The sequence below is a fragment of the Ursus maritimus genome, unplaced genomic scaffold, assembly GCF_017311325.1.
Source record: "Ursus maritimus isolate PB19 unplaced genomic scaffold, ASM1731132v1 scaffold_34, whole genome shotgun sequence".
Classification (NCBI taxonomy): Eukaryota; Metazoa; Chordata; class Mammalia; order Carnivora; family Ursidae; genus Ursus; species Ursus maritimus.
This window is the reverse complement of record NW_024426008.1, coordinates 5,809,748-5,821,657: the sequence shown is the minus strand read 5'-3', so window position 1 is coordinate 5,821,657 and position 11,910 is coordinate 5,809,748. Positions and strand designations below refer to the sequence as shown.

General features: G+C 42.4%; 1 pseudogene; it reads right to left on the bottom strand.

The window, feature by feature from the left end:
* Positions 1 to 6,162: 6,162 nt before the first annotated feature.
* LOC103667646 lies at positions 6,163 to 8,715 on the bottom strand (annotated as a pseudogene).
* Between the last annotated feature and the right edge of the window lie 3,195 nt (positions 8,716 to 11,910).

Genomic DNA, 11,910 nt, shown 5'->3' with positions numbered 1-11,910 from the left:
TTATCTGAGACGTTTGGAGAAATGGATGAGAAAACAAATGCATGAAATTGTTATATTAACATTGTGTGCCTGGAACTGTGCGTTCCCACTGAATCTCATACAGTCCTGGCCGTGGCAACAGCGGTGGTTGTACTCCTCGTTTTGCAAGAGGAGCTGTGTGGTTCAGTGGTTAGCCCCTGGTCACAGCAGCAGTCTGGGATGGGATTCAATCCCTTGTTTATCAGTCCCCAAGTCTGGGGTACTTTTATGAATGAAACTCACCAGTGCCAACCATTCTGGTCAAGTGGTGACAATACTAGTGGCCCTGATGAGGAAACATTATTAGAAAAAATAAGTATCACCGTACAGCCCCACACTTTTTAATGGGTGAGGAGAGGTACCCAAGTCAATTAGTGATGATCTAAATTTGCCTATTGATGGAATTTTAGTAGAGAAGCAATGTATTTGTGCTCTTCTTCAGAGACTTAAATCTTCACGGATAATATGAAATGTTCATGCCTTTTTGAAAATCAACTATTAAAAATAACAGTAGTCATCTCTAGTTACTGACAGTAAAGAATCTTGGAATTAGGGAATTTTTGAAGGATTTCGAATTTTTAAGTTTGACAACTGTGCCCCCAACTTACCTCATTTTGGTAAGAAAAAGAAACTTTAAGGATTTCACTATGATTTGCTTTTCCAGAAGAAGTCACTAGTACATTAATACGTTGTTGAATAAGTGTGAATCTGTTGACTTGGGATTTTTCTGTCTACCCCAGAAGCTCTAAGTCTTGGGAGTCAAATTGATTAGCAAAAGGGGTGCCTGGGTGACTCAGTTGGTTAAGCGTCTGCCTTTGGCTCAGGTCATGATCTCGGGGTCCTGGGATTTTGAGCCCCCCATGGTGCTCCCTGTTCACGGGAAAGTCTGCTTCTCCCTCTTCTCCCTCTCCCTCTGCCCTTCTGCACCGTGCCCCCCCCCATGCTCTCTCTTGCTCTCTCTCTTCTCTCAAAATCTTTTTAAAAATTGATTAGCAAGAAAATCTGGCAATCTACAAAAGAATTCAGGAGGTTATATAATTTAGACCATTTTCTCTTACCGAGACTTACTGACAAAAGAAAAACAACTTACATTCCTACTATGTTCAGGATACTGAGTTAGATGCTAGGAATAGGATAAATAAGAAAATAAGCTTCCTTCTCTCAGCTTATTGTTGAGATAGAGCATAAATTTTGTATGGTAGTTTCGTTTATTTTTTCAATATGTGTACAATGTGTTAGGAATACAAAAAGGGAGTTCTTTACCTACTCAGTATTCTTTCCCTCCTTCTTCCTTCCCAACAGAATCCTGGGATTGTTCAGGAACCCCTCTTACCAACAGCTATTATAGCTCAGCGTCCTGAGCTCCAGGAGTGGTCTGGACTGGTCTAACGGTAATATCACCCACCTGCAAGGGACTGGGTTAGGATCATCTATGGTCCCCAGTTCACCTCAGTGAATTGCAGAGATAGGTTTGTAGGTGCTTCCAGAAAAGCTTTTCCAGGAGAACTTCAGAAGAGATGCACGCTCCCTCTGGACATGATTAAGCTTGGATATGAGGTGTGAAATTGCTACCATCCCTTTGATGGCAAACTGTATATGCGGTCAACCCATGGGGGAGACCAAAAGAATAGCAGAGAAATGGAGCTGGAGTAATGGGATGATGTCCGCTCTTAAGTCTGTCCCATTTTTGGATCTTCCTTATAGTTTAAAGCAATTTTGAGTTGGTTTTTCTGGAACTTGCTATGAAAGCTTCCTATCTTGCACAGGTAGCAAATACAGACATGGTCTCTGACATCTTATGATCTAGTGAGGAAGGCAGACAGTCAAATGGGGAGTATTATACTTCAAGCAACAGAAAACTAGATTATAGTGACTAAATACAAAGGGGATTGTTTTTCTCATATAATAAATCCAGAGGTGACGTACCTGTTTGAGAATGTCAGCAAGGAGCCAGGCTCCTTGCTTTCTGTGTCACTAGGGATACCTAGTATATGACTTTTGTCTTTATGGTTGTAGGATAACTGTACCCTTATGGGCATTGTGTCCGCAGAAAGAAGGATGAAAATAAAAGGGGCAAAGAGCCAAAGGAACATGCCTGCTGAGGTTGTTTTTTTTTTCTTTCTTTCTTTCTTTTGACAATCTTTGCCATAAGCTGTACTCTGCAGGCATAGGCTTTTGAAGAGAAGACCAAGATGACCTCTAAATGGTCCCTAAACTTGTATTTTCAGGGTTAACAAAGGGAGGAGGCATGATAAATGATGTTGTGCCCCTATCACCGTCCCCCCCCCACACAGTATCTAAGCTAGATTATTCCTGTCATCAAGAAAGCCATCATTCTGAATAGCTAAATTAAATGTCAAGCATTGGCAACGATCAGTGCTACATCTGCTATTTTCTGTCATGATAGGCTATGGCAGAAACTTTAAGAAAGAGTGGGTTAAGAGGTATTCTTGAGGAAAAGTTGCCAGAGTTGGCAAGAGCAATGCATGGACAGCAGACATTGCTAGAGAGGAGGCTGTCGTTTTTCATATATGCGGAAGGAGGAAAGCAGAGAAGTAAAATGGATTTTTGAAGATAGGACATCTCAATTATTTTCATTTGCCCCCACTTTCCTAAAGTGATCAATTGACTAAAGCCCCAAGACGGCTTAGCAGAAAAGAGATACGGTTCACTACTGTGTAGTCATTTTCCTCTGTTCCTGTTCTGCTTTATTTATCTATTTATAGCATTTAAAATTGACAACTTCCTTGGAATTCACTCTTGGCTTCTGGGGCATTATATTATCCTGGTTTTCTTAGTACCATTGGAAGCTCTTTCTCTTCCTACTCTCTTCTTATTATGTATGAGCTTTGGCTTAGGGAAAGAATGGTCTCCCTCTGGTGAAAACTGTGACTCTTAAATAATTTCTGTTTTAAAATATTTAGTTATGGAGCGCCTGGGTGGCACAGCGGTTGGGCGTCTGCCTTCGGCTCAGGGCGTGATCCCGGCGTTATGGGATCGAGCCCCACATCAGGCTCCTCTGCTATGAGCCTGCTTCTTCCTCTCCCACTGCCCCTGCTTGTGTTCCCTCTCTCGCTGGCTGTCTCTATCTCTGTCGAATAAATAAAGAAAATCTTTAAAAAAAAAATATTTAGTTATAACGGAATAAATATATTGTCTCCGTTATATATCATTAACATTATTACTACAGTTCAAAATCAATTAGAATTTTTGAACCATAGTTTGCCTTTAACTAGTGAAATTAATATTTCCTACTTAGGAGAACATCATAAAAAACAGCACAGAGCTTCCTGTTTGACAAACACTTAGAGATTACGGGAGAATGACAGGCTCAGAGAGCATGGAAGCTCTGTGCCCCTTCCCAGGTAACTTGCCCAATACATCTCTCTATCTGGTTGCTCCTGAGTTTATATCCTTTTATAAAAAACCTGCCTGACAGACTCTCTTCACCACAATCCAAATTTGGTGCATGCACTGCTTTACAAATGAGATCTCTTTGAACAATCTTGGACTCACCACTTCAGGATATAATGCAGAATTACTGATCTGCTAATCACCTTCTTTTGCTCAAGGTTGCTAGAAGCTGAAACTGAGCTGTTAATGGAATGGATCCTGGAAATTATAGAGCCAAGAGATTGTTGCATAGACAGGCTGAAGAAATTTCCAGAACTGAAATTCAAATACGTAGAAGAGGGGCAGCAGGCCTTCTAGTTATTTTACTTCTGGGAAACAGTAGACAGATTGCCTGGTGTATCTTCTATTAAAGAGGATCACGCAAGTGTATTTCCCTTGCACACTTTGATTTGGAGAATTGGTGCCACTTGGCAATAGATCACTCAGCTAGACTGTAGGGCTAAAAGTGAGGGAAGGGAACACAATAATAAATGTAAAAATCTGCTTTTTAAAAAAGTGGCTCAGTTGGTTAGGTGTCTGCCTTCAGCTCTGGTCATGATCCTGGGGTCCTGGGATCAAGCCCTGCATCGGGCTCTCTGCTCAGTGGGGAGCCTGCTTCTCCCCTGCCTGCCGCTCTGCCTGCTTGTGGTCTCTCTCTCTGTCAAATAAATACATAAAATCTTTTTAAAAAATAAATAAAGTAAAAATTAAAAAAGTACAGGGGTGCCTAGCTGGCTCAGTCAGTAGAGCCCATGACTCTTGATCTCAGGGCTGTGAGTTCAAGCCCCACGTTGAGTGTAGAGATTATTTTAAAAATGAAATCTTAAAAAAAAAAAGTATGGGGGCGCCTGGGTGGCTCAGTTGGTTAAGCATCTGCCTTTGACTCAGGATATGATCCCAGGGTCCTGGGATCGAGTCCCTCATCGGGCTCCCTGCCCAGCAGGGAGCCTGCTTCTCCCTCTCCCTCTGCCTACTTGTGCTCTCTCTCTCTGTCAAATAAATAAAATCTTAAAAAAAAAAAAAGTACAAAAAGTAAACAGATACAAAGGGATATTTATCTTGAAAAGGGGCAGGGCTTTATCTGAGGCAGGGATTAAGTGCTGATGTTTTATCTATGAGGTGCCGTGTGAAGACATCAGTGAAGGAAAGGAAAAAAGAAGGTTCAGATGGAAAGTAATACAAGGGGACGTGATATTGTGCAAGCCATTGCTTCATGGTGGGCCTTGAGGAGACACAACTAGTCAGAGTGTAGGAGTGTTGTCACAGTTACTTTACACTGGACAAACTCGACAGAGAAACTGCCTCAGAGCAGTTTGAGAGGAAATTCTCCTTTCTCTTTCTGTCTGTCTCTGTCTCTCTCTCTCTTTTTAGATGTTTTAGGATTTTAATGTCCTCCACATATTCAACATAAAACACTGACAGTGGATAAACAATAGGGGAAAAGAATCTTTAGCAAAGATCTTCCAGAACTCATAGTATCATTCTGGTCAAACACTATAAAGAGAACCGTCAAATGAACAAAGGATAAGGAAGTTTGACAGAGAATTTTAGTTCAACGTCTTAACTAAAAAATAAAGACCCAAACATACAGCCTTCTCTCTTCTACCAGTTGGAAGGAAAGCAAAAGTGAATCAGAGAACTCTATCTTTTTTGTGAAGCAGCTTAAAAGGTGGGGTGGGAAAGGGTGGGATGGGGACCACAACTGTTGCTAAGGTAAGGTTATAATGCACAAAGTCAAGGATTCTGAGAACTGTGTTACTAGAAATATAAATGCATAAAAATGTAAACTAATTGGTATCGAAAACAGACCTTGCTATATAAACACACGTATGTCTCTTTTATCTCTTTATGAAAATAACATGGTAAAGAAAGTTCCCCAGTTTGCCCTTTAGCCTGGAACCCCTAAACACACACCACACAGGCAGTGTGGATGTGGACCTGAATTAACAGGTGCAGAACCCAGGAGCCCCCACTGCTATCATTTTGGAAAGGATCAAAATTCAGCACCCAGAGGACCCCATTCACCCTCCATGCTGTGTGTTTGTGTATCTGCAAAAGCAATTAGCTATAATTTGCATAATTAAGTTCACAGACAAGTTTGAATACTGAAATCTAGCTAGAAAAAATAGCAACAAAGACATTAAAAAAAAAGTAAAGACAACGTAAGCTAGAATTTGTTAGAAAAGCAAAAGGAAGATTTTTAAAATCCAGTTCAAGTCAGAATTAAGGTGTCTTTTGAGGCACCTGTTTGGCTCAGTTGGAAGAAAATACAACTCTTGATCTTGGGGTTGTGAACTTGAGCCCCATGTTTGGTGTAGAGATTACATTAAAAATATAAAATCTTAGGAGCGCCTTGGTGGCTCAGTTGGTTAAGTGTCCAACTCCAGATTTCTGCTCAGGTCATGATCTCAGGGTCATGCGATCAAGCCCTGCCTTGGCTCTGTACTAGACATGGAGCCTGCTTACGATTTTTTTCTCTCCCCCCCCCCCTTTTTGTCCTTCCCCTTCCAGCTCTTTTTTTCTCTTAAAAAAAATTAATTAAAAATCTTAAAAAACAAACAATTAAGGTGTCTGTTAAGTCCCACCAGCTTTGCAGAGCTGTGAATGTTTTGCTGTTGTTCTTTGAAAAAATTAGAATCTATAATAAAATGTTCATTGAAGAAAAATGTTTGTTGTTTTCGTAGCCATTCCCAAGTTACTCTAAATTTTGTATGTTGTTCAGGGGCAGAATACATATTGGTCGAGATGTGTTCATAGCTGGTGCGTCTCCAAAGAATTTTTCATGGATGCTGCCAGATTCTAAACACCTTCTATCCTGTCAGCATTATACAGAGAGGCCAGATGACTCCCACAGACCCACTTCCTTTCAAGGAGATCATATTGAGTTCAAGAGCTTTAGCAAGTAATCTTTTTTCCTAAAGCATCATCTCCTTTGGCATTGCCACTGCAGAATGTGCTATTCGTCTTGCTTCTATTCTGGGATCCACTGGATATACCTAGAATCCCTGAGGATTATCAACAATATCATAAATCATTTGTGCTTTGATGGAGCTGAGCTTCTCCAGTGGCTGCACTGCCTTGTTCTCAAACGACTTTGGGACCAGGCCCATGTCATAGATGCTGAAACACAGAGGTGTGTTGTCTGAGGAGTGGTTTGGGGCCCGTACTTTGTATTTAGGTTGGAGGGGTCCTCCCTGAGGGCAAACCCCAGGGGTCATCACCAATGATCACGAATGTGATCCCCGCAGAATCAACATTCTTTTGAGCACCAGCTAAAATCACACCAAACTAGGAAACATCCATTGGCTTGGATAGGAAGTTGGAGGACATGGGGCAAACCACCACTGCTCCCTTGACGTCAGAGATAAAGCCAAACTCCACTCTGTGCACGGTCTCGCTGGCGCAGTAATGCACATAGGAGACACCCAGGCTGAGGTTCCAGGGGCTTGAATCTGGAATTTTTGCATAACTCCCAAGTTTAGGGTAGACAATATTCACGTTCCCAAACTTCTAGGCTCCTGCCGCCTTGGCTAACTAAGCTCCTGTCATCTCACGCGTAGCACACCTTCTTGCTTTCAGGCCAGTCAGGTTTAAGAGGACAGCAGAGAACTGGCCTTGACACACCTCTGTGCCCAAAGGTCACCTCGTAGTTGTCCGGAACAGCAGGCAACTTCTGCCCAAGATTCTCTGTGTTATTAATCATCTTAGGAAAAGCTGACGGCCTGTGGCTCATTTCAAGAACACTAGTGCCAACTCCTATTGTAGTCTAATAATTCTTTCTGTATCTTTAAAAACACCAAGCGTTTTCGGACAGGTTGGCGACCAGGGCCAAAGTGACCACCTGCCTGGGCGTTGGCGGCGGGCAGGGCTAGGCGGCGGGAGGGGACTGCTCACCCGGTGGCCTGTCTCTCTCCTTGCTTTTATTTCCCTTTGGTCAGAGTTTCCCCCTCTGGAACTGGCTCCTCTTTCCTTCCAAATGGCATCGTCCAGCCCTTTTGGTAGCTGCTCCAGAAGTCGGTTCTCTTCTCTGTGAGGTGTGGCATTTTATTCAAGTCTGAAAGTGGAGGCAAAAGCCCCCAACTTGAGGCATGTTGCCAGTTGCCTTGGATGTTCAGTGGGCAGCCTTGAGATAGGGCCTGGAAGTCCCCCAGAAAATGACTGATTTATGCCCCAGATGGCATAACGGTGAAGGCCCAAGTGACACTGGTTGGTAGCAATGGCAGCTGAGGGGAAGCAAGCGGCTGCCACCCAGACTTTTGCTATCCTCCCTGAAATCAGCGATGCTGCCTGTACCAGATAAGCCTCCGATCGCAGGGCTGCAGACAACAGCAAGCGACTGGCTAATTAATGTAAGCCAAAAGAACTTTCTGAAGGTATGGAAGAGCTCTGAGTAGAGGAAAGGCTGGGAATAAGACTTCTCAACAGCGGTTGGGCAGTTCTGGAAACTGCCCAAAGGTTTCTTCTACTAGTGCTGCTGAAAAAAACTTACCATGATCATTGTAACTTGCCTGCAATCATTCTGCTCAAGAGTCAAATTCCCAGGACAAATTCCCAGGTTAGGCAAGCCTGGGGAAAATGCCTACTCTCTTGGTGTGAGGAGGACTCTTTGAGGACCAGGATTTCGATCTTGTCAAGTCTACATACAGCTGCGAGAGAAAAACTGCAAAAGCACAGCTGGGTACTATTAGAAAGGGCAACGCGAAACTGTGTTGTTTAACAAAAGGTCCATTATAATTCACCCCATGGCTATTTTGTTCACATACATATACTTAAAAAAAATACTGCCTAACAGAATGCAGTTATTCTCCCTAAAATGAAAAACTCTCACCCCTTCCTCAGAAGGAAATAACTGTATGTCTCATTACTTCCTGCATCAACATCTAAGTCAAGGATGTCTGGGTGATGTGAATCTCTGCTCTAGCTGCAGCTCAACTGTCTTAGGTCATGTCCCTAAAAGCAGAGCCCCAGCCAGGGACTCTTGTGCAAGTGATTCACTAGAGGAATGCTCTCAGGTGAAAAGGAAGCCAAGGTAGCAGGATAGGCAGGCAGTGAATGAAGCCATGATTTGGTCACAGCTGGAGATTAGTGTCAGCCTGACCCCACAGAGTTCTGGAGTCTGAACTGTACACAGAATAGGTACCAATTTGAAACACACCTGATCTACCAAATGAAGACCCCAAGCCAACTGGGGCCACCTCCACCTAGAATTTATGATTTGGTTGTATTGGCCTCACCTTTCTTGCTTTTATGGGGACTTCGAGAGCTCTCAAATTCCCATATGCCCTCTTTTTTGTAAGTTCCCATTCCCAGTGATGGTAGAAAAAAACACATAAACTTGCCAAGTTAAATTCAAATTGGTCTTTTCCAGTTTTAAATGGTCTAATTTAAGGGAGATAATTATTCAGTTAGAGGTCAGACCCCTTATTAGCACTGTTTTCTAAAAGGTCTTTCACTTCCACCTTTCCAAGACCAGCGAGGTTACTGCATGGCTGGGCTATCTACATTACAGCCTCTGCTATGCAGTAATCTTCCCCTTCACCATAGTGACCCCACAGCAAGCCCATTAGCTCTCATACGTCCCTCTTATGCCATATGGGAATCAAAGCAAATCCTGTGGTGTGTGTGTGTGTGTGTGTGTGTGTGCACATAATATCTCAGGGTCTCTCTGTGCCAAAACATGATATGCCTCAATTTCTGCTGTGCTTTACTATTTACTAGCCCATGTGGTCATAGGGATACTTTACAGGGCTCCAAATAGAAGTGAGGTTCAAGCCTTTTTGCTTTTAGCTTCCTATTTAACGTACCTGGAGTTCCTGCTCTCACTTATCATCCGCTACTTGTCCAGCCTCAGGATGAAGCCTAGGACGTCTCTGAGAAATCTACTATCAAAATGACTTCTCCCCCTTTTGCTGATAAGCAGCTGTCATTTGTTCCCCCCCAGACCCTGACTTTTTGTTCTAGGTGAACTGGCCCTTCCCTTCCATGAAGCCTACCCTTAAAGACAGGAAGACTTCAGGGGGAAAAAGGGCAGGGAGGATAGGATGACCAAAAGGGTAAAAGACTTGTGAAAGGATTCTGGAAGTTTTGAAGTTCTGCTGACTTATCATTTATTCCTCTCATAACTACAGGTCTGGGGGTTACAGGTCTGAGTTTGGGGGAGCAGGGGAAAATGGGTGGAGAGGTATCAAGTGGTAGGGCAGGTTCGGGACAGAAAAGGAGGTGGCTAGGAAGGCTAAGGAAGTTTGAAGTCACAGGATAGCTGGTGTATCTGTTAACCACAGCCCTGTTGCTCAGGCCAACAGGAACCCAAGCCTATAAAACATTTGCATCTTAGATTTTCCAAAGTCCTCGACTCAAATTAACTCATTTTAGATAAAGACAAATGTAAAATGCTTAATTTTCTAGGTATTACTTTTTCCCCTCAGGTCAGATTTCTTCCCTAAGGGCTGAGGCCTGGTTTGGGCAAATGATGGCTACCTGTGTACACAAGCTGTCTTTATTTTTTTTTATCTGTTAAGAGGAGCAGGGGACAGAATTTTGGGTCAACACACAGGGATTTTCCTAGTTTAACTCTACAGTGTTTCAAACATGCTTATGAATGTGTATACATATATGTACGCACACTGGTTTCCGCTTTCCTAACACATCTCACAATACTGGTTTCTTTTTTATTATTGGACTGTCTCTTCAAATGAATGATTCCTAATCACTCCATCTTTAGGGCCTACCACTATACCGGTACACCTGGGGAACTAAGTATGTGTGAATTAATGAAAAGTTATGGTAATATACTTAAGATCTTTTATTTATTCATTTCAGAGACAGCATGAGCCAGGGGTGGGGGCGGGAGGGTCGAAGGGAGAGGGAGCAGACTTCCCGCTGAGCAGGGAGCCTGACACAGGGCTCAATCCCAGGACCCCAGGATCATGACCTGAGCCAAAGGCAGTCACTCAACTGACTGAGCCACTCAGGCACCCCCATACTTGTTTCTTACTAATATTGCTCAATTATATTATACTATTAACTTGGGTTTGCGGCACCTGGGTGGCTCAGGTGGTTGAGCACCCACTTCTTGATTTTGGCTCAGGTCATGATCTTGGAGTTACTACATCAAGCCCTGCATGGGGCCTCCGTGCTCAAGAGCCTGCTTGTCCCTCTCTGGCTCCTCTCCCAGCTCGTGCGCACTCTCAAACTCTTAAAAAAAAACCACTATTAACTCGAGTTTGTTAAATATGCAGATTCTTGGTACCTCCTAGAGATTGTGATTCAAACTGAGGTATGGTCCAGATATTTTCATGTTTCACCAGCACCACTGATTTTAAAGGTGGTCCTAGGAAGAGTCTGAGAAACACTGATAAGCTTTCCCTAAGTTCAGTGGTTCCATGAACAAACAGTCCATTTCACCTCAAACTTGGCAGCCATGAGCAACCCTTAATAAATGGGAGATGCAAAGTATACTTATGATTGATTTAATTTACTTAGCCATCGATTGAAGCCCTTTCCAAAAAGCTGATGGCATTGAACACTTAAAACATTTTCATTGGCCAAAAGAGAAAATGTAAATGTCTCTTTATCCAGCAGCAATCTTAAGCAAATCACCTTTCATGTTTGTAAAACAGTAATTCCATTGAGTACTAACAATGGAAGACATTATAAACAAAGCACTAACATGATTTTTGAGAGAAAAATTACTGTTCATTTCCTCTTCAGTCTCCAGGCATTCCAGTAGAATCAGTGATCAGACCTGGGAGTAAACTACTGAATTTAATAAAATTATTTTGTAGTTTCATTTTTTAGATTTTTTATGAGTGAGCGTGCACAAATGGGAGGAGGGAGAATCTGAAGCAGCTTCTGTGCTGAGCATGGAGCCTGACAGGGAGCTCAATCTCACGAGATAATAACCAAACTGAGCCACTCAGGTGCCCCTGTAATCTCATTTCAAAGGCAAACTTAAAATTTGAATAGCACAGGTTTTAAAATCCACATTCCTACAAAAACTGGTGCAACCTTGTTTTTAACATGTCTGTTGGCATTCTGGTAATAACTTTCAAAGTTAAGCTTAAAACATTTTAAGAACTGCATTTAAATTTGAAGCTTCCATAGATCAGGATATGTACTAGTTCCTTCTTATAAAATTGGTTCAACGTTCCATTTAGTCAATTTTAAGCATGTTTTACTGAGAATTTCCCAACTTCAATTTCCAGCCCACATTCAAACACCATTTACAAATAGAGCAAACACAAACGGCCTCTCCCTTCTCAAGTGGTACACACAACTTTTCGGTGCCAGATATTCTCCCATCTATTTAATTTTTAGTAAGTAATATTCTAGATCTGAATTTGTTAAAAGGCAAAAATGAAAACCCTTCTAGCTAATAATCTATGTACTTACAGCACTTATTTTTGAATGGCCAATGACTGCTTTAAACCCAGTGTTCTCTCCAGGGATGCTATCCGCCAGCAAAAGTTTAACACATTTCACTTACTTTTTCTCTAGCAG